Raw genomic sequence first — 25,684 nt, forward strand, 5'->3', positions numbered from 1 at the left:
AGAACTACACAGTAGAGAGATCAAATAAGCCTACAAAAACAGCTGTAAAGGGACCAAAATCAACACCACATTAACAAGATACCACACAAGATCAAAGTGAAATATGATAGCAACAACAGATCAGACAAAAATTAGCTAACCCTAGCTAAGCATATGATGAAGAACACAGCCAACAAAATAAATGAGCTCAAAACCAGAAGCACAGGTTATCATAAGCTAAGAAAGGACAACGATGACATCAAAGCCCAACACAAAAACCCACATTCAGAAGTGAATAATCCAGAGGGAAAACCATAACAACAGGACAATTAGAGTGCAAGACAAGGAACCATACCTGTGAGTCGACGATTTTTAGCGGAGAAGAAGCAAACAACGGAGATCGACAATGAAGGCACGGTGAGAAAGGGAAAGTGCAGAAGAAAAAGATAATGAACAGTCACAAAAAGATCGAGGGAAAAACAGAAAAATTTAAAAACTGCCCCTGTATGACCAAAACACGCGATTTTCGCGACTGGGTCAAGTCGCCACACAGTCGCCAGCTCAAGCCGCCAAAGCACTCAATGATGAAAATTGTGAAAAATTTTTCTAAGTGTTTTTCGCGACTGGAAGGTCTACCCGCGAGTGAGTCGCGAGCTGAGCCGCGAAAATCTCTGAGTGAATCTCGCGACTGGACCTTCCACTCGCGAACAAGTCGCCAAAACTGACCAGCGAAGATGCGACTGAAACTCGCGACTTGACACACCCGCGACTGAGTCGCCAAAACAGGGCAAAACTGTATTTTTGAAATTCTCAGATTTTTCAGCAAAACACTTTCCAAAAACACCTAAAACACTCAAAAATCTTTTTGTGCTTGAATTAACAAAGATTGAGTATGTGAAAACACATTTTATCAAGTACAATCACACAAATGAATATGGCATTTATCAAACATAAACTTGTGTGTTGTGTGTGGATAACAACAATGAAATAGTCCTTTGTCTAATGTGAAGCTTCAATGATCAATTCAACCAAGGCATACACAATTAGCACTAGATCATGTGACCAATCTCAATTATAGAAATATGAATATATGACTTCCCACACAACTTGATAACATAACTTGGAGCCTTTCATTTGACTCCACTTTCAGCCATAACATTTGATCTTTTGAGGCAATCATCTCTCATTGTGAGAGGGATATATAACATTTTTCTTAGAAGAATAGGCCTTTGGCCCTTTTTGAAAGAAATTTCACTTTAAATATAAAGTCGCTTACCCTTTTTCCTAGTCAAATACTAGAATGTGCGACAGGCTTTTGCAGCTCAATATCTCTTTTCATTTGGAGATTTACATTTAGGGAGCTCTTTTTAGCAAAAAAAATAAAAAATGGGAAGAGATATAGACACAAGTCTATGCAAGTTTCAAGATCAACATAACCATTCACTAATCATTCATGACAAGTTTGAAGATCTATTTACAACAATCACATAGATTTCAAGATTTTTCCCAAAGTGATATGAGTGCATGAAAACAAGCAATGCTCGACAATGCACAAAGCCATTAGCACAAAGGTACAAGGCAAAACGAGTTTTAAGACAAATAAAACTCAACAAAGTCAATCAAGTGTTTTGATTTTCAAATTCTTTATGTGATTTTTGGATTTTTGACTCAAGAAACAAAAAGAATGAATCAGACACAAACAAAACCAGCAGCAAACACAAAAGAACAAGCAAGCAAGAAACAAGTTGCAAAAAAAAATGTGTGCTCCAACACAGACAGATATATAAACAGTGAAGCACACAACACACAAGAGAGTCAAGGAATTGTACCGACACCAATGGTCTTACGGAGGGATTCAAACCGTGGACCATCGAGAGGCTTGGTGAAGATATCCGCCTTTTGATTGTCAGTGTGTATGAACTCAAGACACACAACTCTTTCCTCTACCAAATCCCGAATGAAATGGTAACGTATCTCTATGTGTTTGGATTTTGAATGCTGAACAGGATTTTTGGAAAGATTGATGGCACTGGTGTTGTCACAGAAGACACACATCGTTTCTTGAGGAATTCCATAGTCATGAAGTAATTTCTTCATCCAAAGAAGCTGAGTGCAGCAACTTCCAGCAGCGATGTACTCTGCTTCTGCAGTAGATAGAGACACTGAATTCTGCTTCTTGCTCATCCACGAAACAAGATTGTTACCAAGATAAAAACAGCCACCTGAAGTGCTTTTCCGATCGTCTACACTTCCAGCCCAGTCAGCATCCGAATACCCAGCAAGACACGCATTTGAGTCTTTTGAATACCACAGACCATAGTTTGCAGTACCACTCACATATCGAATGATTCGCTTAGCAGCAGTCAGATGAGATTCCTTCGGATTAGCTTGGTACCTGGCACAAACGCCCACACTGAAAGCAATGTCCGGTCTACTTGCTGTAAGGTAGAGCAAACTTCCAATGATGCTCCTATACAACGTGGGACTTACTTCAACTCCTGATGAATCCACATTCAGTTTAGTGGCAGAGCTCATGGGAGTGGAGGCATGTTTTTTGGAGTCTAGGCCAAACTTCTTGACAATATTTCTGGCATACTTCTCTTGAGATACAAATATACCCTCCTTCTGTTGTTTGACTTGAAGACCCAAAAAGAATGTGAGCTCCCCCACCATGCTCATTTCAAACTCCTTCTTCATCTCCTCAGAAAATTCAGTAGCACGATCTTCGATAGTTGCTCCAAACACTATGTCATCAACATAGACTTGTGCCACAAGGAGATAATCTTCATCATTTTTGACAAATAGAGTTCGATCAGCATACCCTCTCTTGAAACCTCTATCTAGAAGATAATGTGTAAGACGGTCGTACCAGGCTCTAGGCGCTTGTTTTAAACCATATAGTGCTTTCTTTAATCTTAATACATGATCTGGAAAATGAGGATCCTCAAATCCTTTTGGTTGCTCAACAAAAACCTCTTCATTTAGATATCCATTCAGAAACGCACACTTAACATCCATTTGATAAAGTTTGAACTTCAAGGTGCACGCAATGGACATGAGGATTCGAATGGATTCGAGTCTTGCCACCGGAGCAAATGATTCATCAAAATCCACCCCTTCTACTTGTGTGTAGCCTTGAGCCACCAATCGAGACTTGTTTCGAATTATCTCCCCATCTTCATCAGTTTTGTTTTTAAAAATCCACTTTGTGCCTATAACATGAACGTTCTCAGGCCGTGGAGCAAGTTCCCACACGTCATTTCTCACAAACTGATTCAGCTCGTCATGCATTGATTCAACCCAATTCTCATCTAGAAGAGCCTCTTCAACCCTCTTTGGTTCAAACTGTGCAAGATAACAGTGATATGTTACATGATTGGCTAGCAGAATATTTCCTTTCCTGAGGCGAAGACCGTCATCAAGTGATCCTATGATATTACTTTCCGGATGATTCTTGAGAATTCTTGAGGAAGGCCTTTTTGAAGTGGAAACTTCATCACTACGAGAGATAGGAGGATGAACTTCTGGTGGAGTAAGAGGACTTGAAGTTCTAGACATCGATCTCGTTTCCCTTCTTGGGTTGATGGGAGTCGATTCTACTTCTGGTATAGGTTCTTCACCTTCTATATCCAAAGCTTCTACCTCAATATCAGGCTCTTCGGTGCTCGGCCCTTCTACATCATCAATCATTTCCACCTTAGGTAAGGCATCATCAATCTTGACATTTATGGATTCCATCACAGTCTTTGTTCTCTTGTTGAACACTCTATATGCTCGACTTGTAGTAGAGTAGCCAAGAAAAGTACCCTCATCACTTCTTGCATCGAACTTCCCAAGATTCTCTCGATCATTTAAGATATAACATTTACTTCCAAATACCCGGAAATACTTCACTTTAGGCTTCTTCTCATTCCATATCTCATATGCAGTCTTCTTTGTACCAGCTCGAAAGAAAATCCTATTTCCAATGTGACACGAGGTGTTGACAGCTTCTCCCCAAAAGTTTTGAGGTATTTGTTTATTAAGCAACATGACTCTTGCCATCTCCTGAATCACACGATTTTTTCTCTCTACCACTCCATTTTGTTGTGGAGTTTTGGGAGCTGAAAACTCTCTTTTAATACCACTCTTCTCACAGAAGGATTCGAATCTTGCATTCTCAAATTCTCTCCCATGATCACTTCTAATCTTGGCTATTGGAATCCCCTTTTCATTTTGTAGTTTCTTGCACAGAATCTCTAGCCTCTCACAAGCTTCTGATTTTTCTCTAAGGAATTCAACCCAAGTGTATCTTGAGTAGTCGTCCACAATGACCATGATATATCTTTTTCCCCCTAGGCTTTCAGTTCTGGTGGGCCCCATCAGATCAACATGAAGTAGCTCCAAGCAACGAGAGGTGGCTATCACATTTACCTTGTGATGGCTTGCCTTGGTTTGCTTCCCCATTTGACATGCACCACAAATGGTCTTCTCTACTTTTCCAAACTTAGGAAGTCCCTCAACTGCTTCAAGTTTGGAGACTTTGGCAACTTGTTTGAAGTTGGCATGCCCAAATCTGTGATGCCACAGCTCCAACATATCGACCCGAGCACTTCTACATGATATTGGTGCCGTGGGAACTATTCCATAACAATTATCCGTAGTCCGATTTCCTTCCAAAACCTGAATCCCCTCTTTATTGATGATCAAACATCCTTTCTTGGAGAATTGTACCAGAAAGTTGTCATCACAAATTTGAGTGATGCTCAGCAAATTTGCCTTCAGCCCCTTTATGAACAGCACATCTTTCAACAGAGGCAAACCGGGTATCTCAATGATTCCTTTGCCTAGGACTTGAGCATGGCTTCCATCCCCAAAGGTCACATAGTCACCCACCTTTTCTTTGAGTGACTTAAACAGTGACTTATCCCCTGTCATATGGCGAGAACACCCACTATCAAGATACCACAGACAAGCATTAAACACCTTGAAAGAGGTATGCACAAAAAGGTTCACATGTGACAGACACTCTTGACCTTCAAACACAAACTCATCATCAGGTTTCATGCTACTTTCAGATTGATTTTTCATTTTCAGATTCTCAATCATTTCACACAACATTCTATTCTTTCTTTTATATTTCTTAATCAAAGATTTTGATTCAGATATGCTACTGTGTAAGACAAGATTCTGATTCTCAAGAAATTTCAGCATGTGAACAAAAACTCTAGCATGTTTCTTAGTGTTTAATAACTCTACAAGGTCATCAGTAAGACACCTTTCAGTCATGTGCATAGAGACCTTTTCACAAACACTTGAGCTACAATTCAACATGGTATAAACAAGAACAGCAACCACAACACAGGGGTCTAGGATCACACAAATGGTAATGACACCAAACAGCTGTGTACCCGCTCTGATACCAATTGAAAGTTCAAAAACGTGTACAAAAACACTTTTGAACGTTTAGACCCCCAAAAACCAATTTAATCAACACACGCAATATGTTAAACAATAGTGTGCGGAAACTTAACATATGCTATAACATGGTATTGATTAAACAACTATCTAAGCCACAACAAAATAAACCACAGCAGATAATGTAAAGGCAGAGATAAAGAGGAAGGAAGATGCAAACACAGCGATAACACCAGATATGTTATCGAAGAGGAAACCGAAGACCTCGGCGAAAAACCTCTCCGCCGCCCTCCGAGCGGTAATCAATCCACTAGAAAATATAGTTGGGATACAAGGACAGCAATAGACCCTCCAAGCCTAATCTACCCAATGCACCTAAGCCCTCCAAGCTTCTTGCTCCAACGAGGTTGCACCGAACCTTTTTCTTCTCTAGCTTTCCGGATTCCGCTACTACACCGTAGCATCAACCAATGAATATTGGCTCCTTCCTAACTGCTTCCCAGAACTCCAAACGTCTGTCTCACAGAGATGATAATGGTGAGAACCAGGTTTGGTATAATGGCCTCTCAAGGATTTGACAATGGAGAGGAAGAGAGTGAGGGATTTTGATGAGACTCTAAGGTAGAGATTGTGGGTGAAACAATCTGGTTTTTCTTTAGGGTTTCTCTCTCAAAATTCTCTCTGGAAGCTCTCTTTCAATCGTGGGTTAAAAGGGTATTTATACTGGAGAGGAGTGGAATGCGAAACGTCAGGTTTTTCCAAAACAGGGGTGGCTCGCGGCTTGACCTCGCGGCTTGACTAAGTCGCGAGTTCCAGTCGCGAGTTAACCGTATGGCCAGTTGTCCTGTTTTGTCCTGTAGTGCTCCAGCTAGCATGACTGTTCATCTTCCAGCATGCTTGGCACGTGTGCATCTTCTGGCGGGTTGAAGCCGCGAGACCAGTCGCGAGTCCCAGCCGCGACACTCTGTTTTCTTGCACACTCTTGAGCAATCTTCACACTATCTCACTCACTACCCTTACAACAAACCCACCTAAATACAGGGTTACTAAATGCTGAATTACAAGCAAATTTGGCACGGAATAAAGCCAATTAGATGGTTGAATAAATTCAACCTTACAACACAAGTAGCAACTCTAATGTTTCTTTGGTCTTTAATGTCATAAGATGGCATTTGCATGAAAATTTTCCATCTATTCTTCCACACTCCAAAAGTTCATTCAATTGCACTTCGAAGTGATGAGTGAACATAGTTAAACCTCTCTTCTATGTGATTCCCTCGACTAGCTCGTTGAAAATCTGAAAGATGGTACCTCTGTCCCTTATAAGGTGGCAAATATCCTTTCCTTAAGGGCTATCCAGCATTAACTAAATAATATTTTCCTAGTAAAAGAAAAAAAAAATGTAAGATGTACATAAATAATATCCTTCTTACATATTTAATATATAAAAATTTTATATACCTGGTGGTGGTTTTGGAAAGTTGACAGATTATCGACGGATAGCATCTAAGAAAATACATGTATCATGTGCTACACCTTCTCATCTAGCCATAACAAATGAAAAGTAAATCAAAATCGCATACTGCCATCACATTAAAAGATGGCACACCCTTTCTATTATAATATGGAGCTTTCTTGTCGTCTCCAACAATAACTTGGATATGTGTACCGTCAATGGCACCAATACAATCCTAAAATAGAATATAAATTTTAGGTACTTAGGAGATAATCCTAACAAATATTATAAGCAAATTAGAATGTATGAAATGAAAACCTGAAAGTGTGGCATGTATAATGGATTATTTTGTATATGACTTAGAATTGCGCTAAATGTAGGGTCAGAAGGCTTGAAGATATCCATTGACATTATATTAAGGTGTTTCAGAATTCTATGAAAATGTCTATGTATAGTCTCACCAGAATGTTGGAATCTTTCTTGAACCAACCTGTGACATTCTCCTTGTCCAAGTATCATCAAACATATACCTACTAACTCTTCAAGCCTAATATGCCTTGTGTGCTGAAGTCCATATGTATGTTGTAAAACATTACACAATTGAAGGAAAACATGTGGCTTCATTCTAAACATTTCGTAACATTTCATTTCATTACCAGTCAAACAATCCATCAAACACATATAGCCAGTTTGTTCAGAATCTCTACAAGGTTGTTTGTCAATATATTTCATATAATATTGTTAGGACATATGTGATTCATGTTAGGAACATATGTCAACATTTTATGTGATTGGCTAATCCTTTGACAAAACACACTTTACTTGTAATTGGGTAGATTTAGAATGTGTTTAATGCTTCAAAAAATAAGGTTTCAAGTTCAAGTGTTAAAACCATGCAAGTCTGTCCAAGAATCAAGTGAGAAAGTGCAGGATTTTAAAGCTCGACAGCTAGCATCTATTGAGGTTTAAAAAGCTGTGAAGCTCGAAGCTCAACAACTATCTCGATAGATACCCTATCTGTCGAGGTTTATGAAATTCAGTTTTTTAGAGCTGATTTCACTCCAATCCGTGAGAATGTGTTTAGGCTTTCTTTTCTCACAGCCCTAAACATATATAAGGATTGTTTTAAGGGTCGTCATAGCTGATGCAACACAATGCAAAAGCTTTTCACAAGCATATTGTGAATCGGAGACATATGCCCTAGTTCATATTTTTGTTGAAGAAACTGCTGTGTTTGTGCACTATAGGGTTTTATGACCAAGCAACTTCATGATCTTCATCGTGTGATGAACTGAAGAACTTTGCAACCAACATCCTTCTCAAGTTGGTGATCAAGTCGCGTACTGGGATCTGCGCATCTATTGGTTAGTCATGTACTGGAAGCCGTGCATTAAAATAAGAGATTTTCATTACAGAACAAGTCCAATTGGGTATTAGGATAAAGGTTCAACTGTAGGTTGGTATAAGGTACTGGGATTCCTTTTCTTGTAACCACTTGTTTTAATAATAGTGGATTCTCGGGAGTGGCGACCTTAAAATCACCCGGTAGGGTTTTTGCTGTGTAGGTTTTCCCCATTCGTAAATAAATCACCGTGTCAATTTATTTTCCACTGCATACTTAGTTTAATTGGTGATTTGTTTGTGCTATCACGCATATTGCATGTTAATTTGATTGATTAATAAACTTGACTAATTAATCAATTAATTCATCACAATGGGTCAATACATTCTTGGCCTATCAAATATGTCACTACAACATGACATCCAGCAATAGCAAGATCATATAATTCCTCATCATCATGTTTATCGTTTTCCACATCATAAGAATTATTTTCATCACTATTATCAATATAATCATTGTAATCCATAGGAATAACACCTAAAATATTATAGCAATAAATTAGATAAATCACAATAAAGAAAATGATTAAACATTTAAAAAATAATAACCGGATAAATCAAAATAAGTATCTATCACACAACAAAAACCCACAAAATATGATAGAGGGTGCTGAATTTTCCAATAAGAGAGCCATTTATATCAGTAATCATGCATCTCCTCTGGATGTTGTCCTTATAATTCTGTTTTGTATCATATAAAATATGAGTTTGTCATATCAGGTTGAAGAATTAATATAGACTAAAATAATATAGACTAAAAGACTAAAATAAAACAATTAAATGTTGATTAGTATTCATCTCTTTCCATCAACCAAGCTGGCTGTTCACAATGACATCATAACAATTACATGTTGTTTAGTACTCATATATCATAAAATAAACACAATTTCTATGATCATAACAAATTTTAAAACGTTTAGCTACCAAACACCCCCCCCCCCCCCCCGGCGGCGGGCGCTCGCCCGCACACAGAGCCCCCTCTCTCCTTTAAACAAAAAGAATAAAGAAAACTCCCAATATCATGTCAGTGATTTCACTTTCAGTGCTCAGGTGGAAAAATGTTTATATAAATCAGCACTGATTCTAATAGATGATACAAATAAATCCATCATGTTTTGTATTCAGCGAGGTCAAAGCTAAAGCTCCAATGCTCTATTAGATAAATATATTTTTTCATTGTTCTTATCAACCTTTTAGTAATAGTTTTTTTTTTTTTTTTTTTGGTTTTTAAAATTTTAATGCAAGACCTTTCTTTCTTTGACTTGGAAAAACGCTAAGCACCTATGAAGATCAAGAAAATGATTATAGGGAGAGAACAAATGTATGGTGTCTAGGTGTTTTGAGAGAGTGAAATATGTCATACGAATGTCTAATACTATCTAGGACAAGAATTGACTTAGCTAGTGAATAAGAATTGCAACTAAGAACAAAAACAGCTATAAGACATGGATGATGGTAGTTAGGTTCAATTCAAGAGCTTAGTAAAAGCTCATATATGATAAATCATGGTATGTGAAAAACATTTGCTTCCACCAATTCAAACCACGGAGGACTGGATATCATTTGGCTCAAATTTAGATCCTTTTTATGCTTAGCAATAAACTAGTACAGATCTTTGTCTAACTCATAGCATTATTGGCTTTAAATTTTCAATTCTACCGCAAGCTTCATGTTTACATGTTAAGTTAGCTAGTACTTTCAAGCACCCAAATATGTAATTAGTTTCCTCTATATAGCAAGCATCTTAGGTTACAATACTTGATCCAGTAAAAGATAGAAGTTACTTATTGTATCTTAAATTTGGTGCTTCATACCCTGTAAAGCAAGACATCACAAGAGGATGTAGAAATTAAATTGTCGCTCGAAGGAGCATAATCAAATTTATTACAAGTTGTACAAGAACCATCTCTTTTCGCTTTGAGCCTAGCAAGTAACCACTTATAACAGCTAAGTGATTATTCAGTTATTCCTAGGATTGAACCTTGTAATTGGCTACGGCACTCACTAATTACAGCAGTAATGCAGCAAATTCACTAATTACAGCAGCCACTGCACTATTCAATCAGTCCACAAAGATTCTAACACTCTGATACAATATGGTGCCACTGCACTACTCAATCACTACACAATATGATCCTAACACAACACTGATTTAATTTCTTTATCAGGAAACCTAACAAACTCAACATTGGTGAAAATATAAAGTTGATGTATTGGCAGATGTGAGAACAATGAAAAGAGGTCCCAACTCTTAATTTAATAGCTTTCTATTCACAGATACAACCAAGCTTCTATCTTTGTAATTCAAACACCCTAACAGCCCAACAACTTAAAACACTCTAACAGCCACATTATTCAAAGGATAAAACAATAAAACATTAAAAACATCTCTCTCTTCCATAAAACATTATTCAAATGATAAAACATAAAACACCCTAAGTGCCAAAGTAGTGCCCTCCTAACAATCTTGCCTCCTCTTGCAGAAACTGAAGTTGTAAATCTGGTTCTTCCATCACGAAAAACTTTTTTCTCTTTTCTCATTTTTGAAAATACGTGCTGCCATGAGGTAGAGTTCGGAACCCTTCTCAATGCCATCTAAGGTGCACACATGTTTCATGATATTACGACTAAGCTGTTGTGTCAACTGTAATGTTGTTCCTCGTTTCTTCCCTTTACTTTGTGTGGATGATGGTAAAGCTCGCTTCTTTCCTTTTGTGTGTGTGTGTGTTGGGTTAGGTGGTTGTGTGAGGTTATGAGTCTCATCTTCATGAACATCATTATCATTGTTGGGAGAAGATGAGTTAGCAGAAGTGTCACCTAACCCCTCCTTAGGTGTCTCAAGATCATTAGGTAACACACCTGAAGTGGGGCCCATGCTAAATCTCCCGTGGCTGCAATGTCTTTAAATATAATGTCTAATAAGTCAACATTCTATTGCTACCTCCTATAAGTGGAGCCCATACTTTCTCTCGAAATTTTGTAGCTTCAGGTACCTCCTACAAGTTTAAATATTTTCATTAATAACTCAAATTAGCATAGTTTATCTACTAATAAAACATACATACAATGGGTTACACAAAACATACCATTAGCTTCCTCTCCCACCACTTATCAATTGCAAACTATTGTTCCTTTGGTTGCATCTCATCCCAATCCAGTTTCGCTTCCTTTAACTTATTCCAAAGCACCCAATCTTTCTTCAATCCATCCCATTTATGCTTATGCTTCACCCTAGGATATTCCTTTCCATTTTTCTTTTCAAAAGCTGCAATAATATTTGTTCAACCCTTTTTACTAAAGTGGGTATTAGGTCAATTACCCTTAAATACCTCATCCACACAAGCTTCACAAAAGATAGTAGTACGTTTGTAGACCCCTTAAAACACAAGTTGTTTAACCTAGTTATTTAGTCAAGTGATTACTTAGATAAATTATTCAGATATAGGTTAACACAAGTAAACATATCATGTAAATAATGCGGAAATATAAAGAACACAACGATATGATAACCCAAGAAAACCAAACCGGTAAAAAACCTGGGGAGGATTTAACCTAGCTATCCTCAAGGTAAAACAGATCCACTATGAAAGAATTGAAGTTTGTACAATAGAACTTAGACCACTAACATCCTATTGCTATCTCGAGTAAAAAACTTACTACCACGACCACATGACAGCTCCAAGTCCACGAACTACTTCTTTCCTTGATCCATAGCAACCACAAGTTCTCCTACTTGTGTTTTTCTTTAAGCTCTTGAAACAGCAACTGAAGAGATCACCAAGTTCTTGACATCAATCTTGATCTTGATAACCCTAAGTGTGTATAAAGGTAAACACCTCTAGATCTCACAAGAGATTCACACACACAGCATATCAACAACATCTAAAACATAGCTAGGGTTTTTCCTTTTATACTTGAAGCAAAACATAAAACCCTACACGTCATATGGGCTTAGGCTGAGTTGGAAATTTTGCAGAAAAAACAATCTGCACAAGGTTCAATTGATCGAGTCTAATTTTCGATCGATCAAGCCTTGCAAATTTAGTCCAGTAAATTCTGCAATCACTCGATTCCAACTTTACACATAAACACACTTTGAGCAGTCTAAATCTAGACTCTAAGTTTTGATCATGATTTGCCAACACATTACACATTGAAGTTCTAATACATCATGTTCCTAAAGTCTTAGAATCTAACAATAGTTGTTACTCTTGATGGCCATTGAGCTCTAACATTTGAGCTATTTTGGGATGGCTTACCCATCTAAAAAAAACATAAGTTTGTTAATGTTAATGTTAATGTTCAGCCAAATATAGCAAGTTCTACAACCAAACCCATGAGAAAATTGCATAGTAGGAGTATGTTTCGTAGGTAAGTTCTACAACCACAAAGAATCAAACAAGATTTTTCTGCAGAACCCAGCTACTTTAAACATCAATCCTTGTACAAAACCTTCTAACAATGTCATATAATCATATTGTAATTAAACTAATGCATAATAATATAAAAACACATATGTAATTAACGATTACAATAGTAGCTAAAACAAATTTCATCTCCTCATATAACCCCACCCAATTAAGGTAAGAGCTTGTTTACTCATGGATGGCTATCTGTGAGACAAAGAGAGCTCTTACTAGTAGCAGCAACAACAATAAATCTCTAATGGAGTTCAAATAGTGTAAACCAACATGCCAAAAGCCCAAATATATATCATAAATTCAAAGATGGGTAATGGAGAATAGTTACCCGGAATTGCGATGAAGAACAACGATAAACAGAGCAAAGCAAAAACAAAGAAGAGAGAACCAATCCTTGTGAAACTGATGAGTCTATAGGCAGAGGACTGAGGATATATATGGTGAAGTTAGAGGACTGAGGATAAGCATGGAGCCAGAGGCTATTTTCGGTTTTCAGACAAAAAAAATTAGCGGTATCACGATTTGCAAATCGCGCAATATCGAAATTACAACGGGAAATTGCCTTTCTTGAAACGCAAAAATCTGCATATTCAAAAATGCAATCCCACAAATTCTGCCTAGCCAAACATATCAAGATTTTCATGATTTGCTAAACGCCCATTTTTGTCTCTCAATACGCCTAAACAAACGATTAGTGGAATTTCCTGTACTGAAGAACCCCAGGACAAAGCCTCCATTTTTAGGGACCAAGTTTGTGCCGACACTGAGGGATTGGGATTGGGTAATGCTGCCAGCAGCATCTGAAAATACAAAGTAGAAAAGAAACAAACTGGAACTCAAAAACACAAAAGCAAAGATGCCCATTGCTTTCTGTTCTTAGAGCTCATAGCCAAAGTATTGAAGTTATACCCATTATGATGAGCGAAGACTATAACATAGAAAGGTCATGCACTGAGCAAGGTGGCTTTTCTTTGAAATTTATACAATTTGTTGTGAACAAAAATTTCCACTTTGCAGATGTCGCATTTTTTGTAGTTGGTCACTTTGTCCTGATCCTTAATTTTTGCACTAGGATGTGAAAGAAAGGTTAACAAAGGAATGGAATGGTTGGCACTGAGCAGTAAGATTTGAAATTATAAAGCAGAATTCACGAATATAAACTAAAGCGCCAATATTGTCAAGAGTTCGTGGGTGGGAATCTTGATCAACAATAGACATATAAGAAAGGGTGCTCATTGTTTCCAGTTCTACACATCATTGACTTTTTACTCCCTCTATTTCAAGTTCAAGAAAGAACCATATGCCCCTCTTCCTTTCGCGTTAATTTCTTTTTCCTTTTGTCTAAACATTAGTTTTTTTTTTTTTTTTTTTTATAAAATATATATATATATATATATATATATATTTATGTAATAGGGGCATATGTCAATTTATAGAAATATCATTTTCTATGTTTAATTTTCTTTTCTATCAAATAAAAAGTTTTTCTGTCCATCAACTTTTCCACCTCCAACCAAACTTATACAAAGAAAAACTAAATTCTTTCTATGCCTACCATTTTCTATTCCCCTATCCTTATTCTGATTTTCCTTGCATGCCATGCCATCATTTATATTATCCTCATATTATGCACGCCCTTGTCACCTTAGGTCTGTAACACGTTGGATTCGGGAATGCAGGTCACCATTGCGTTGTCAACTATTTCACGCAGTGGAAGATGTAAGTTGTTCGGTGTATGAACGGGAATGTACACGTGGTCAACTATTTCACGCAATGGGAGATCTACGTTGTTGGTAATTTTTTAAATTTAGAATCAATGTCACTTATTTATATATTGGTAGATGTTTAATTGGTTTGGATCTGTTCATTTTCTTCCTTTTTCATGGGTTTTGCTTCCTTAAAAAATGATTTTTTTTAATGGAATTTTGGCTTTAAAAAACAAATTCAAAAAAGAGTAAGAAATTTTACGACAATAGATAAGAATTTTAGAGCATGTTTGGATAGCATGAAAACTGGGTGATATCACTCAGTTTTCATGATCCATCATCCAAAATGAGTGGGTCTCATAGATGACAAAGTATTTGGCTTGGTTTTGGATGACTGTTTTCATCACTCAAAAACTCAAAATTTTGAGTTTGGATGATGGAAACTAAAAACACAATTTTGGTGTTTTCACATTTCCAAGTTATGAGTTATATGGTATTTTAGTAAATACATAAAAATAATGGGACCCACCTAAAGTCTTGTCACATCCATTCTCTTTCTTCCTTTCTTCTTTGGGTCACACGCATGGTTCTGGTTCTCTCTTTCTTTCCATTTTTTATTTTTAATCTTTTTCTTTTTCTTTCTTCCTTCTTCATTCTAGTGCCATTCTTCTCTTTTCTTTTCTTTCTTTTTTTCTTTGCAGCGGCTGCTTCTTGTTTTCTTCATCCCTTCACATTGATTTTTTTTCTTTCTTTCTTCACACTGATTTTTTCTAGGCATTTTTGGCCAGCGCCATTCTTTTTTTTTGGGTTGTTTCTTCACAGCGCCAATTTTTTTTTTTTTTTTTCGTTCTTCTTCACGCTTGGGTTCTTTCATCTTCTTCTCTTTTTTTCTTTTTTCTTTTCTTTCTTTCTTCTTCACTTTGGTTTCTTTTCTCAGCTTCTTATTATTCTTCTTCATTCTTTCTTTTTCTTCACGCGATGATGGCAGAGGACTTCGATTTCAATTGTGATTTGCGTTTTAATCGGGTTAAGGTGTGCTTTTTGGGCTTGGAGTTGTGGATTTTGTGGGGTAAGTTTTTCTAGTATTTCTTTTTATTTTTATTTTCATTATATATATGTAAAAGAATTTTTTGTGATGTTGAAGGTGTTGGTGGATCTGCTATGGTGGATGGGTTTGATTTTTGGTGATTTGTACGGTGGTGGATGTAAAAAAATTGGTGGGTTTATGGGTTTTTGAGAATTAAAATTGGTGGGTTTATGGGTTGTTGGAGGTGGTAAAGGTTGAAAATGGGAGGAGAAAGGTTTCAATGTTTCAAGCTTCGTGAAAGAGGAGAGGAAAAATGAAAGAGTTGGAGGAGAGAGACATGTTATCGTTCTAATTTGCACAATAAAGGGGCTCCACCACTTTGTCAAAATTTTGAGTTAAGCTTACCTAGATTTGAAACCAATCAAAAATAAGATAGAGTTAAGGAAAAAGTAGAGATAGAGATATGAGTTATGAAAACTGAGTTTGAGTGATGAGAAATGAGAAATGAGAATTGAGTTTTGAGTTAAGAGTAAACCAAATAGGCCCTTAGTGGTTAAGAGTTTTGGTTTCTCGAGTCCTCTCATATTGTTCGAAGAAATGCTTTAATCGAATTTTCCTCAATCTCAATTTCCAAAATTTTCCCCTCTTGTGAGAATTGTTAGTTAACTCACAAATTTCTGTTGTCAGGAATCCTCTCACTTAGACATGGCAAAATAAGTCAAAATTTTCTCACCCGACCCAAAAAATACCTGACTCAAACCCGATTTTTTTGACCCAAAGCAAAAACAAATTAACTTGTGACCCGACTCTTGTTTTTAGTGGGTCAACCTACTCGTGACCTAAACCATTTTTTAAAACTTTTTTTTTGGCAAAAAAATAATAAAATTAAGACAATATTGATTTAATTGTTTGTTGTGAGTTTTAAGGAAACAATTGAGACATTTACATAATTGCATGCAAATGAATTGAAAGATAAATGGTTGAGCATTTATAACAAGTAAAGATTTTTAGATATCAAATAGCAAAGTACATGCCAAGATAATCTAGTTACAGTAGAGTAAAAAACATAAATTTAAAATTGTAGAAATGTGTGAAGTGAAAAACATTCATAAATGTGAAAATAGTGAATGCCAAGGTATCAAATTAGCATAAATTATGAATGCTTAGACCTATTTTTTAATAATTTATGTCCAAAATAAACGACTTTTCAAAATAAATTATGATATTTCCTAAAGTGTGTGTTGCTTAACAATGATATCATATTCACAAAAGAGACCATACATAAATAAGTAAACAATCAAACTTTAATGTATTTTCTCAAATTGAAGTAGAGTGCCAACCACAATTGATAATGGATTATAAAATTAATTTTCAAGATTGTAAATTTCTTATATGTTTTTATTTTTTGTCAAATGAGTTATCCAATAAGTCAATTGTAATTTTGTTTTATATTTTGGGATGTTGATATTGTGTAAAAATAAAACTTGTGTATTTGCTTTACTTATCTTTGTGTTATTTTGTTTTAGTTAGTAATGTCGAGATTTGTATAATTTTAAAATTATTGAATAAGTATTAATAAGTTTAACTGAGTTCATTCTTAATATAAGTGGTGAATTCAAAATAATACATTTTACATTAAGTAATTTGTTGCATGACTTTCTAAATGGCAAATACAAGTTGTTTTCTTTATTTAAAAAATAAAAATATTCATGTGAAAAATACAGGCCAACCTGACCTAATCCACAACTCGATTGACCCGACCCGACTCGACCTGACCCGACCCACCCGTTTTGCCATGTCTACTCTCATTGGTGTGTTATGCATATTTTTATGATATCATGCTTTATTGTATTTGGTAATACGTGAAGCTGAAGTGGACAACTTTTGAAACATGTATTGTGTTAAGACATATGTGTTTCACTTGTTAAGAACATATGTCATGATTTTATGTTATTGACTTATCCTTTGACAAAACGCACTTTACTTGTATTTGAATAGATTTAGGATGTTTTAAATACTTCAAGAAATCTTGTTTCAAGATCAAGTATTAAAGCTTTCAAGTCTGTTCAAGAGAACAAGTTTAGAGTGCAAAATCATTAAAGCTCGACAACTGGCTCGACAGCTGCATCTATTGAGCTTAAGGAAGCTGTTCTTCATTCGGTGTGCTTGACACCTTCTCAAAAACTTCTCAACACTTGCTATCTATCGAGGTTTAAGATTTTCAGAATTTCAATCTAATTTTCTTGGGATCCGTGAATGTGTCTTTGGGTTTCCTTTTCTCCTAACCCTAAACATATAAAAGGATCAGTTTAAGGGCCGTCAAAGTGTTCACAAGTTGCACAAACTTTGAGCAAACTATGTTCAAGCAAATTGTGACCGGAGATGAAGTTCTTGCCCTAGTTCATCTCTTTCTCTTGAAGAAGTTGCTGTATATGTGCACCGTAGGGTTTTGTGACCAAGCATCTTCTAAATCTTCATCGTTTGGATGAACTAAAGAATTTTGCAACCAACAACCTTCTTAGTTGGTGTTTGAAGTCACGTACTAGGATCCATGCAATTGGTTAGTCATGTACTAGGAGTCGTGCATTTGAAAGGGGAACTGTCACTACAGAACAAGTCCAATTGGGTATTGGGGTAAGGGTTCAACTGTAGGTTGGTAAGGTACTGGGATTCCTTTACTTGTAACCGCTTGTTGTGATAATAATGGAGTTTTGGGAGTGGTGACCTTAAAATCACCCGATGGGGTTTTTGCCGTTAGGTTTTCCCCATTCGTAAACAAATCACCGTGTTATTTATTTTCCGCTGCATATTTAGTTTATTAGTGATTTGTTTGTGCTACCACGTGTTTGCATGATAAATTGATTAATTAATAACTTGGTTAATTAATTAATTAATTTCACAAGGGGTCATTCAGTTTGTGGCCTATCAAGTGGTATCAAAGTAGGCACACTCTGATTAGGGTTTAATCTTTGTTGTGTTGATCCATTGACCCCTGTTTGTCATGGATAGAGGACAGTCATTAATCATACCTCCTTTATTTGATGGTATTAACTATGCATATTGGAAAGTACGCATGAGAGCTTTCATGCAGTCTTTAGATGAGAAAGTGTGGCAAGCTGTGGAGATAGGCTGAACTAAGCCTACAGAAGCGCCAGCTGACTGGGATGATGCCAAGATTAAGGCGCCAAACTTCAACAGCAGAGCTTTGAATGCATTGTTCAGTGCTGTCACCAATGAGGAGTTCAAGAAGATATCCTTCACTGAAATTGCCAAAGAGGCTTGGACCATTCTCCAGACAACCTATGAGGGTACTAAGGCTGTCAAGGACTCAAAGCTTCAGAGGCTCACTACAAGCTTTAAAGAGATAAAGATAGAGGAGGATGAGTCTTTCGATGAGTTCTATGCCAAGCTAAAGGACATAGTGAACTCAGCCTTCAATCTTGGAGAAACCATCCCTGAACCCAAGATTGTGAAGAAAGTGCTCAGATCTCTGCCGGAGAGATTTCATGCCAAGATTACGGCAATAGAGGAATCAAAGGATATTGACAAGATTCCTCTGACTGAGCTGGTTGGAAACTTGCAGACCTATAAGCTAGGGTTGACAAGAATAGGCAAGTCGGGTAAAAGCAAGAGCATGGCATTGAAGGCCAAGAGCAGTGAAACAGATGAATCTTCTGATGATGAAGATTCCAAGATGAAGTCCTACATCACTAAGCAGTTAAAGAAGTTTATGAAGAACGCCAATGGAAAGGGTTTCGACAAGGACTGCAAGCAATCCGGTTCTTCTCAGTTAAAAGGCCAAGACAAAGATAATAAGGATGCTAAGGAAGGTGGTCAGTACACTGTTCCCTCAGGACCTAAGTGCTTTGGGTGTCAAGGCTTCGGTCACATGAAGCATGAGTGTCCTACATACCTCAAGAGCATTGGGAAGAGCAAGGTACTTGCTGTTACCTTAAGCGACACTGAGCCTGAGGATGATTCCGACAATGAGGATGACGGAATCTTAAATGCCTTCACGGCCACTGTTAATCCTACTGATGGGATTGTTGAAGATGTGGTTGAAGAAGAGGAGTTGGTGGAATCTAAGTTTGAGAAGATGGATGATCAAGATGACATCCATACAGCCTATGAGAAGCTATATAAGCTTTCTGAGAAGCATGAGAAATTATATAGGCTAACCACCAAGAAGCTCAGTGATGTGGAACTTGACTGTGAGGAGCTTTCCACAAAGTTTTATGAGGCTAATCAGACTATTGGAGCATTGAGATTTGAGAACAATTTCTTGGCTGAGAAGACTAAGAAGCTTGAAACGGAGCTGTTTCAAGTCAGAGCTCAATTGGAGAAGGACTTCCAGCGTAAAGCTGGATGAGATGCTAAGCATTCAGAAATCTTCTTCAGATTGAACAGGTTTAGGGTATGGACTTTCTTCCTCTAATACTGCTTCTTCTAGTACTACTGTTTTTGTTCCTCCTGCTAATAATGTTAAAACTGAGAACAATGAGATTAAAACTGAATTAGCTAATGAGAACATAGACAAGGGTAAATCTATCTTAGGAGCACCCCTTAAACTTGAGAAAAAAGATGTTAAAAACCCTAAGACTAAGAAGGCTAACTCTCAAAAGCCTAAACAAAAGAAGCAGCATCTCTGTCATCATTCTGGAGCTGTTGGTCATACTCGACCAAATTGCTACAAGTGGCTTGCCACTCAACAAAGCAACGGCATGATAGCATTTGGCAACCAGAATCAGCTTCAATCCTCTCTTGCTCCCCTTGGAGAACTTCTCAAAGCCCTCATGTTCCTTTCGAACTTGAACGGTTTTAATTCTTCCCCTTCACCGTCGGTTCAAGGGTTTGCTAGACGGAAATGTTCTTCCAAGGTGTGGAAGGAAAATGGCTCCAAGTGATTCTGTCACTTTTCTCTGTCTCTTCTTGTCTTTGTGTGTGCATTACTTATGTGTTTTGCTTTCATGTTTTGAGTCAGTCTAGTTTTTATGCTTTGGTTGTTTAACATGTTTTTGTTTGGTTATTTTTTCAGTTTTTGCTTTTTTTTTTTCATATAAAAATTTAAAAAAAAAATTGAAAAATCAGAAAATACAAAAACAGTGTGTGTTTTGTGTACATTGGTACTTATGTACCTTGGATGGCCATTGAAACAAAATCTTCTAAACTTTGTATCATTTGTAACTTAGATGAGCATCTTTATGCACAACTAAGCAAGTGAGTTTTGTGGCTCGTATTTGTGATAAGTAAGATTAAGTTGTCTCTTATACTTAACACTCATATCACTCTTTTGGACAGGGAGGACTATAAAATCCTGAGAGAAATGCATAAATAACCATCTCACCACTGTTGCCCGCCAATCATAATTTGACACCTGTATGCTTCGACATAGCAAAAGTGCAGTGTCAATGACACTTGTGTGCTTAGGCATAGCAAAATTAAAATGTCAAATATCATTGGGTATTTCTTTTCCTTCTCTAATATGCCCATGCATGATATGCTTAAAAGAAAAATATGCAAAGAATCAAAAGCAAAAAGATCAAAAATACTTTAAACATGATTGCAAGCGTGTATTCTAGGAGATATGGGAGTTATAGGATGTACCTCGAAGGTGATAGTCCCCATCAAGCAGTTATGATTGTGTGTGAGTTAAAGTGATTTTCTCATATCTCAAATCGTCATAATATGTATACACTTATGCAATCTTGCGATGTTTTTCACACACAACACGCAATATTCTTTGCTATTCTTGATACATGTGCAGGTACAATGTGATTTGGCCATCACGAGGTTTTACATGTGTTAATGTATGCTCACTAAACTGTCTTGACTTGTTTTTGAAATATAAAATTGGTTAGACTTGTTTAGTGTGTGTGTGTGTGTCTTCAAAGATCCATGTGCTTAAATTTTATTTGAGAGATGATTTTGAAAGCTTAATATATTGATTGGATCGTTGGTTGAGTTGCATGTTGGATTGCATTCATGTCTGTGTTTTTCACATCTCGAAAAGCTGTTTTTAAAAGCTGGCTCGACACCTCCTCGATAGTTGGCTATCTGTCGAGCTTCCTTAAGCTTTTTCTTATTGCAATCTTGCCTGCACCTCGATACCTGGTGGATTTATCGAGATTGGGTTTGTATGCTTGATAGCTTCTCAATACTTGGTGGATTGATCGAGCTTCTGTTCTTAAGTCTGATGTGTTGATCCTCGATACCTCCTCGACACCTCAGCTATCGACAAGCATTTCCTCGACACCTTCTCGACAGATCTCTCGATACCTCTCAATACCTGCATCTGTCGAGATTTACTGGCTTTCCTATATAAAGCCTCTGCACAATCTGCTTCTTATTTCCATCGATCTCTCTCTCGATACTTCTCTGTTTCTCTCCCAAAAACACTCCAATCTCACTCCTATCTTGGTTCTTAAGGATTTTATAAGGTTTTTCAAGTTTTTCTTCACTTGGTAAGCTTCTAATCCTTTCTCATTCATGCATTTCATGTTTTGAAACCTAGGATTTGGGGTTTTTTTTTTTAATTTTTGGGGTTTTTCAAAATTGATGAGATTTCATTGAAATTTTGGGTTGGGTTTTCACTTAAATGTGTTCAAAACCTCATACATTGCATCATATTAGCATTATAATGGTATTGCCATGCATTTAGATGTGTGCTATATGTTTGTGTGCTGATAGGCTTGGATTGGGCTGAGCCCATGATGCAATTTCATTTGCATGTCACATGTTCATGAATTTCTCATGCATACGTACTTCCTTTCAATTTATTTGATATATTTGAAAATGTTTGGGACTTTTCTGATTGTCATTCTTTCTCTCCCTCTCTGTTAGTTTACGTTAGTCGTGTCTATGACACCTAAACGTAAATCCACTCCAGCCCGGAACCCTCTTCGTTCCGGTGCTTCTTCTTTGTCTGATCCTACCCTATCTCATATCCAGTTCCGTGATGATGATGCCTTTAAGGCATTTTCGTAGAACTTTTCTAGACGAGGCATTCATTCGGAACGCTAAGTCATCTTGTCGGATTTTGCAAACATCGACCTTCCCTCTGTCATTCATAGTAGGGGATGGGAGTCACTGTGTGACGTCCTGGTCACCTGTCCTCTTGTGCTTATCCAGGAGTTCTACTCCAACATGCATGGGATTGATCGGTTTGTACCTCTTTTCTTCACTCGCGTTCAGGGTACGTGCATTCTTATCACACCGCAGTTGGTTGCGGATGTGCTTCGGGTCCTTAGGATAGAGTTTCCTGACTATCCTAGTTGTGAGCATCTGAGGACTGTGTCCAGGGACGAGCTCATGTCTGCTTTTTGTGAGCGCCCCTCTTCTTGGGGTGAGCGTCTTTTTACACCATGTCGACCTTTTGCTAAAGGTCCTAGATTCATGAACATGGTGATGACTTTTTTTTTGCATCCCCTCTCTCACTATAACTCCATCACAGAGCCTCGTGCTCGATTTTTGTTGTCTCTTCTTGAGCATCTTACCATAGACTTCCTTTCTCATTTCATTCTGTCTATTATAGATGTTCATCTAGATTCGGCGTCCTGTGATAAGCTCATCTTTCCTTCCGCTATCACGAGGATTCTACGCCATTTTTCCGTTCCTTTTCCCTCTTCCAACCACTTTACCGTCATGTGTGCCATAGATTACACTACCGTTAAACGTAGTGAGGCCCAGCTTCTGTCGCGGTAGTCGGATTCAACAACTCCTTCCTCCCATTCTGCTCCATCCCGTTCGACTCCATCCACATCAGCTCCTCCTCCTTCTTCGGGCGATGTGTCTCTAGGAGATATCATGGCGCAGCTGTAGCGCATAGATGTTCGCCTCGATACACTCTCTACGAAGTTGTATCAGGTGAACGTTCGTGTCGGTCGTATTGCACAATGACAGGCGTCTATGTGTGGCTTTGCTCCTGAGGCTACTCCTTCACCACCTTCTCCCGTGGCCTCTGCTTCTGAGGATGAGGATGATGATGGTGATGACGATGATGCTTCAGATGATGCTGATGGAGATGCTAGCTCTGCCGATGAGATGTCTACTTGACACTCTTACCCTTTGTCATTCATGACAAAAAAGGGGAGTAGTTTTGGTATAAGAATAGTCCATCTTAGGGGGAGAGTTAGTATAGGATCATTTTGTTAGGGGGAGTGTTGATACATTTTGAGGGATGTAGTGAGGATAGTATGTATCGTTTCTTTTCTTTCTTTTTAGATACATTACTCTTGTACATGAGGTCTTGTGACCATTTATATACATTGTACTTATCTCTTTCTTTATATTGATGTATGTTTTTCTTTCACCTACCCCTTCATGTGTTGTTTCTTTTCTCTCTTTATATATATGTTTCTTATACTTGTATGCAATCTATTATTTCTGTTTCACACAAAGATGCCTTAATGAGTTTTGTTTAAAGTGTTTCAGAAATACAGGTTGTCAAAGTCTACTTGCCATAAACTCTCTTCTTGCAAAGTTTTTCAAGAGTTTGTGTTAGGATAGATTTTATTGTATTCAACAAGTGAATATGAGTTAAGTGATTTACGACTTCTCTTATATGTTCATTTGTTTGTTGTGATTTTGTCACGGATTGCCAAAGGGGGAGATTGTTAAGAAACATATGTTATGATTTTATGTAATTGGCTTATCCTTTGACAAAACGCACTTTACTTGTATTTGGATAGATTTAGGATGTTTTAAATACTTCAAGAAACCTTGTTTCAAGATCAAGCATTGAAGCTTTCAAGTCTGTTCAAGAAAACAAGTTCAAAGTGAAAAATCATTAAAGCTCGACAGCTGCATCTATCGAGCTTAAGGAAGCTGTTCTTCATTCGGTGTGCTCGACACCTTCTCGACAGCTTCTCGACACCTGCTATCTGTCGAGGTTTAAGATTTTCAAAATTTCAATGTGATTTTCTTGGGATCCGTGAATGTGTATTTAGGCTTTCTTTTCTCCTAACCCTAGACATATAATAGGATCAGTTTAAGGGCCGTCAAAGTGTTCATAAGTTGCACAAGCTTTGAGCAAACTCTGTTCAAGCAAATTGTGACCGGAGACGAAGTTCTTGCCCTAGTTCATCTCTTTCTCTTGAAGAAGTTGCTGTGTATGTGCATCGTAGGGTTTTGTGACCAAACATCTTCTTGATCTTCATCGTTTGGATGAACTAAAGAACTTTGCAACCAACAACCTTCTTAGTTGGTGATTGAAGTCGCATACTGGGATCCGCGCAATTGGTTAGTCACGTATTGGGAGTTGTGCATCTGAAAGGGGAACTGTCACTACAAAACAAGTCCAATTGGGTATTGGGGTAAGGGTTCGACTGTAGGTTGGTAAGGTACTGGGATTCCTTTACTTGTAACCGCTTGTTGTGATAATAGTGGAGTTTCGGTAGTGGTAACCTGAAAATCACCCGGTGGGATTTTTGCCGTTAGGTTTTCCCCATTCGTAAACAAATCACTGTGTTATTTATTTTCCGTTGCATATTTATTTTATTGGTGATTTGTTTGTGTTACCACGCGTTTGCATGATAAATTGATTAATTAATAACTTGGCTAATTAATTAATTAATTTCACAAGGGGTCATTCAGTTTGTGGCCTATCATATTGAAACATGTAAGATCGCAGACATTTATAAAAGTCTAGGACCATCATGTCTTAAATTTGTACACTATTTATTTTGTTGTAAAATAATTTACGGAACATACTTTTAGCATTTTACCTGAAAATATTTGGTCAAACCTGAAAATATTTTTCGTTGATCATTAAATCCTTTGTAAAATACTGTACAATGTTTTATCTTTAAAAAATTGATAAAATATTTTACAAAAACATGTAATGGCTTTCCTCCCCTATTTGGTGGTGGGGTTGCAAATAAGCCTATGCATGTAACTCTCCTCATGTGCTTTGAAAAAAAGGGGGAAATTGAAGTCGACAATATAAAAAGAGTAATGCTAAGGATACTTATAATTTTACTACATAGTTCAAACTATTGTGTTACTTTTAAATAAATAAAAAATGATGTATTACTAATCACCAAAAAACAATTCAAATATTCATTTATGAGGTGTTTAAAGTTTACTAATCACATTCATTGTCATATCAGTTTATAAGGTTTATCTAGTAAAGTTGTAGTTAGACCCTTTTGGATATACACCACTGTCAATTTCTTTAAGACCCTCTCCTCTCTCCCCTTGTATGTGTATTAAAATAATTAATATTCTCAAAAAAAAAAAAAAAAAAAAAGTAAAGTTCTAGTTTACTCTCAATATATATATATATATATATATATATAAA

General features: G+C 37.0%; 1 pseudogene; it reads right to left on the bottom strand.

Annotated features, from left to right (window-relative positions):
• LOC126695952 (G-type lectin S-receptor-like serine/threonine-protein kinase SD1-1) overlaps positions 1-25,684 on the bottom strand; it is a 58,458-nt pseudogene that overhangs the window by 25,051 nt on the left and 7,723 nt on the right.

The sequence above is a fragment of the Quercus robur genome, chromosome 8, assembly GCF_932294415.1.
Source record: "Quercus robur chromosome 8, dhQueRobu3.1, whole genome shotgun sequence".
NCBI lineage: Eukaryota > Viridiplantae > Streptophyta > Magnoliopsida > Fagales > Fagaceae > Quercus > Quercus robur.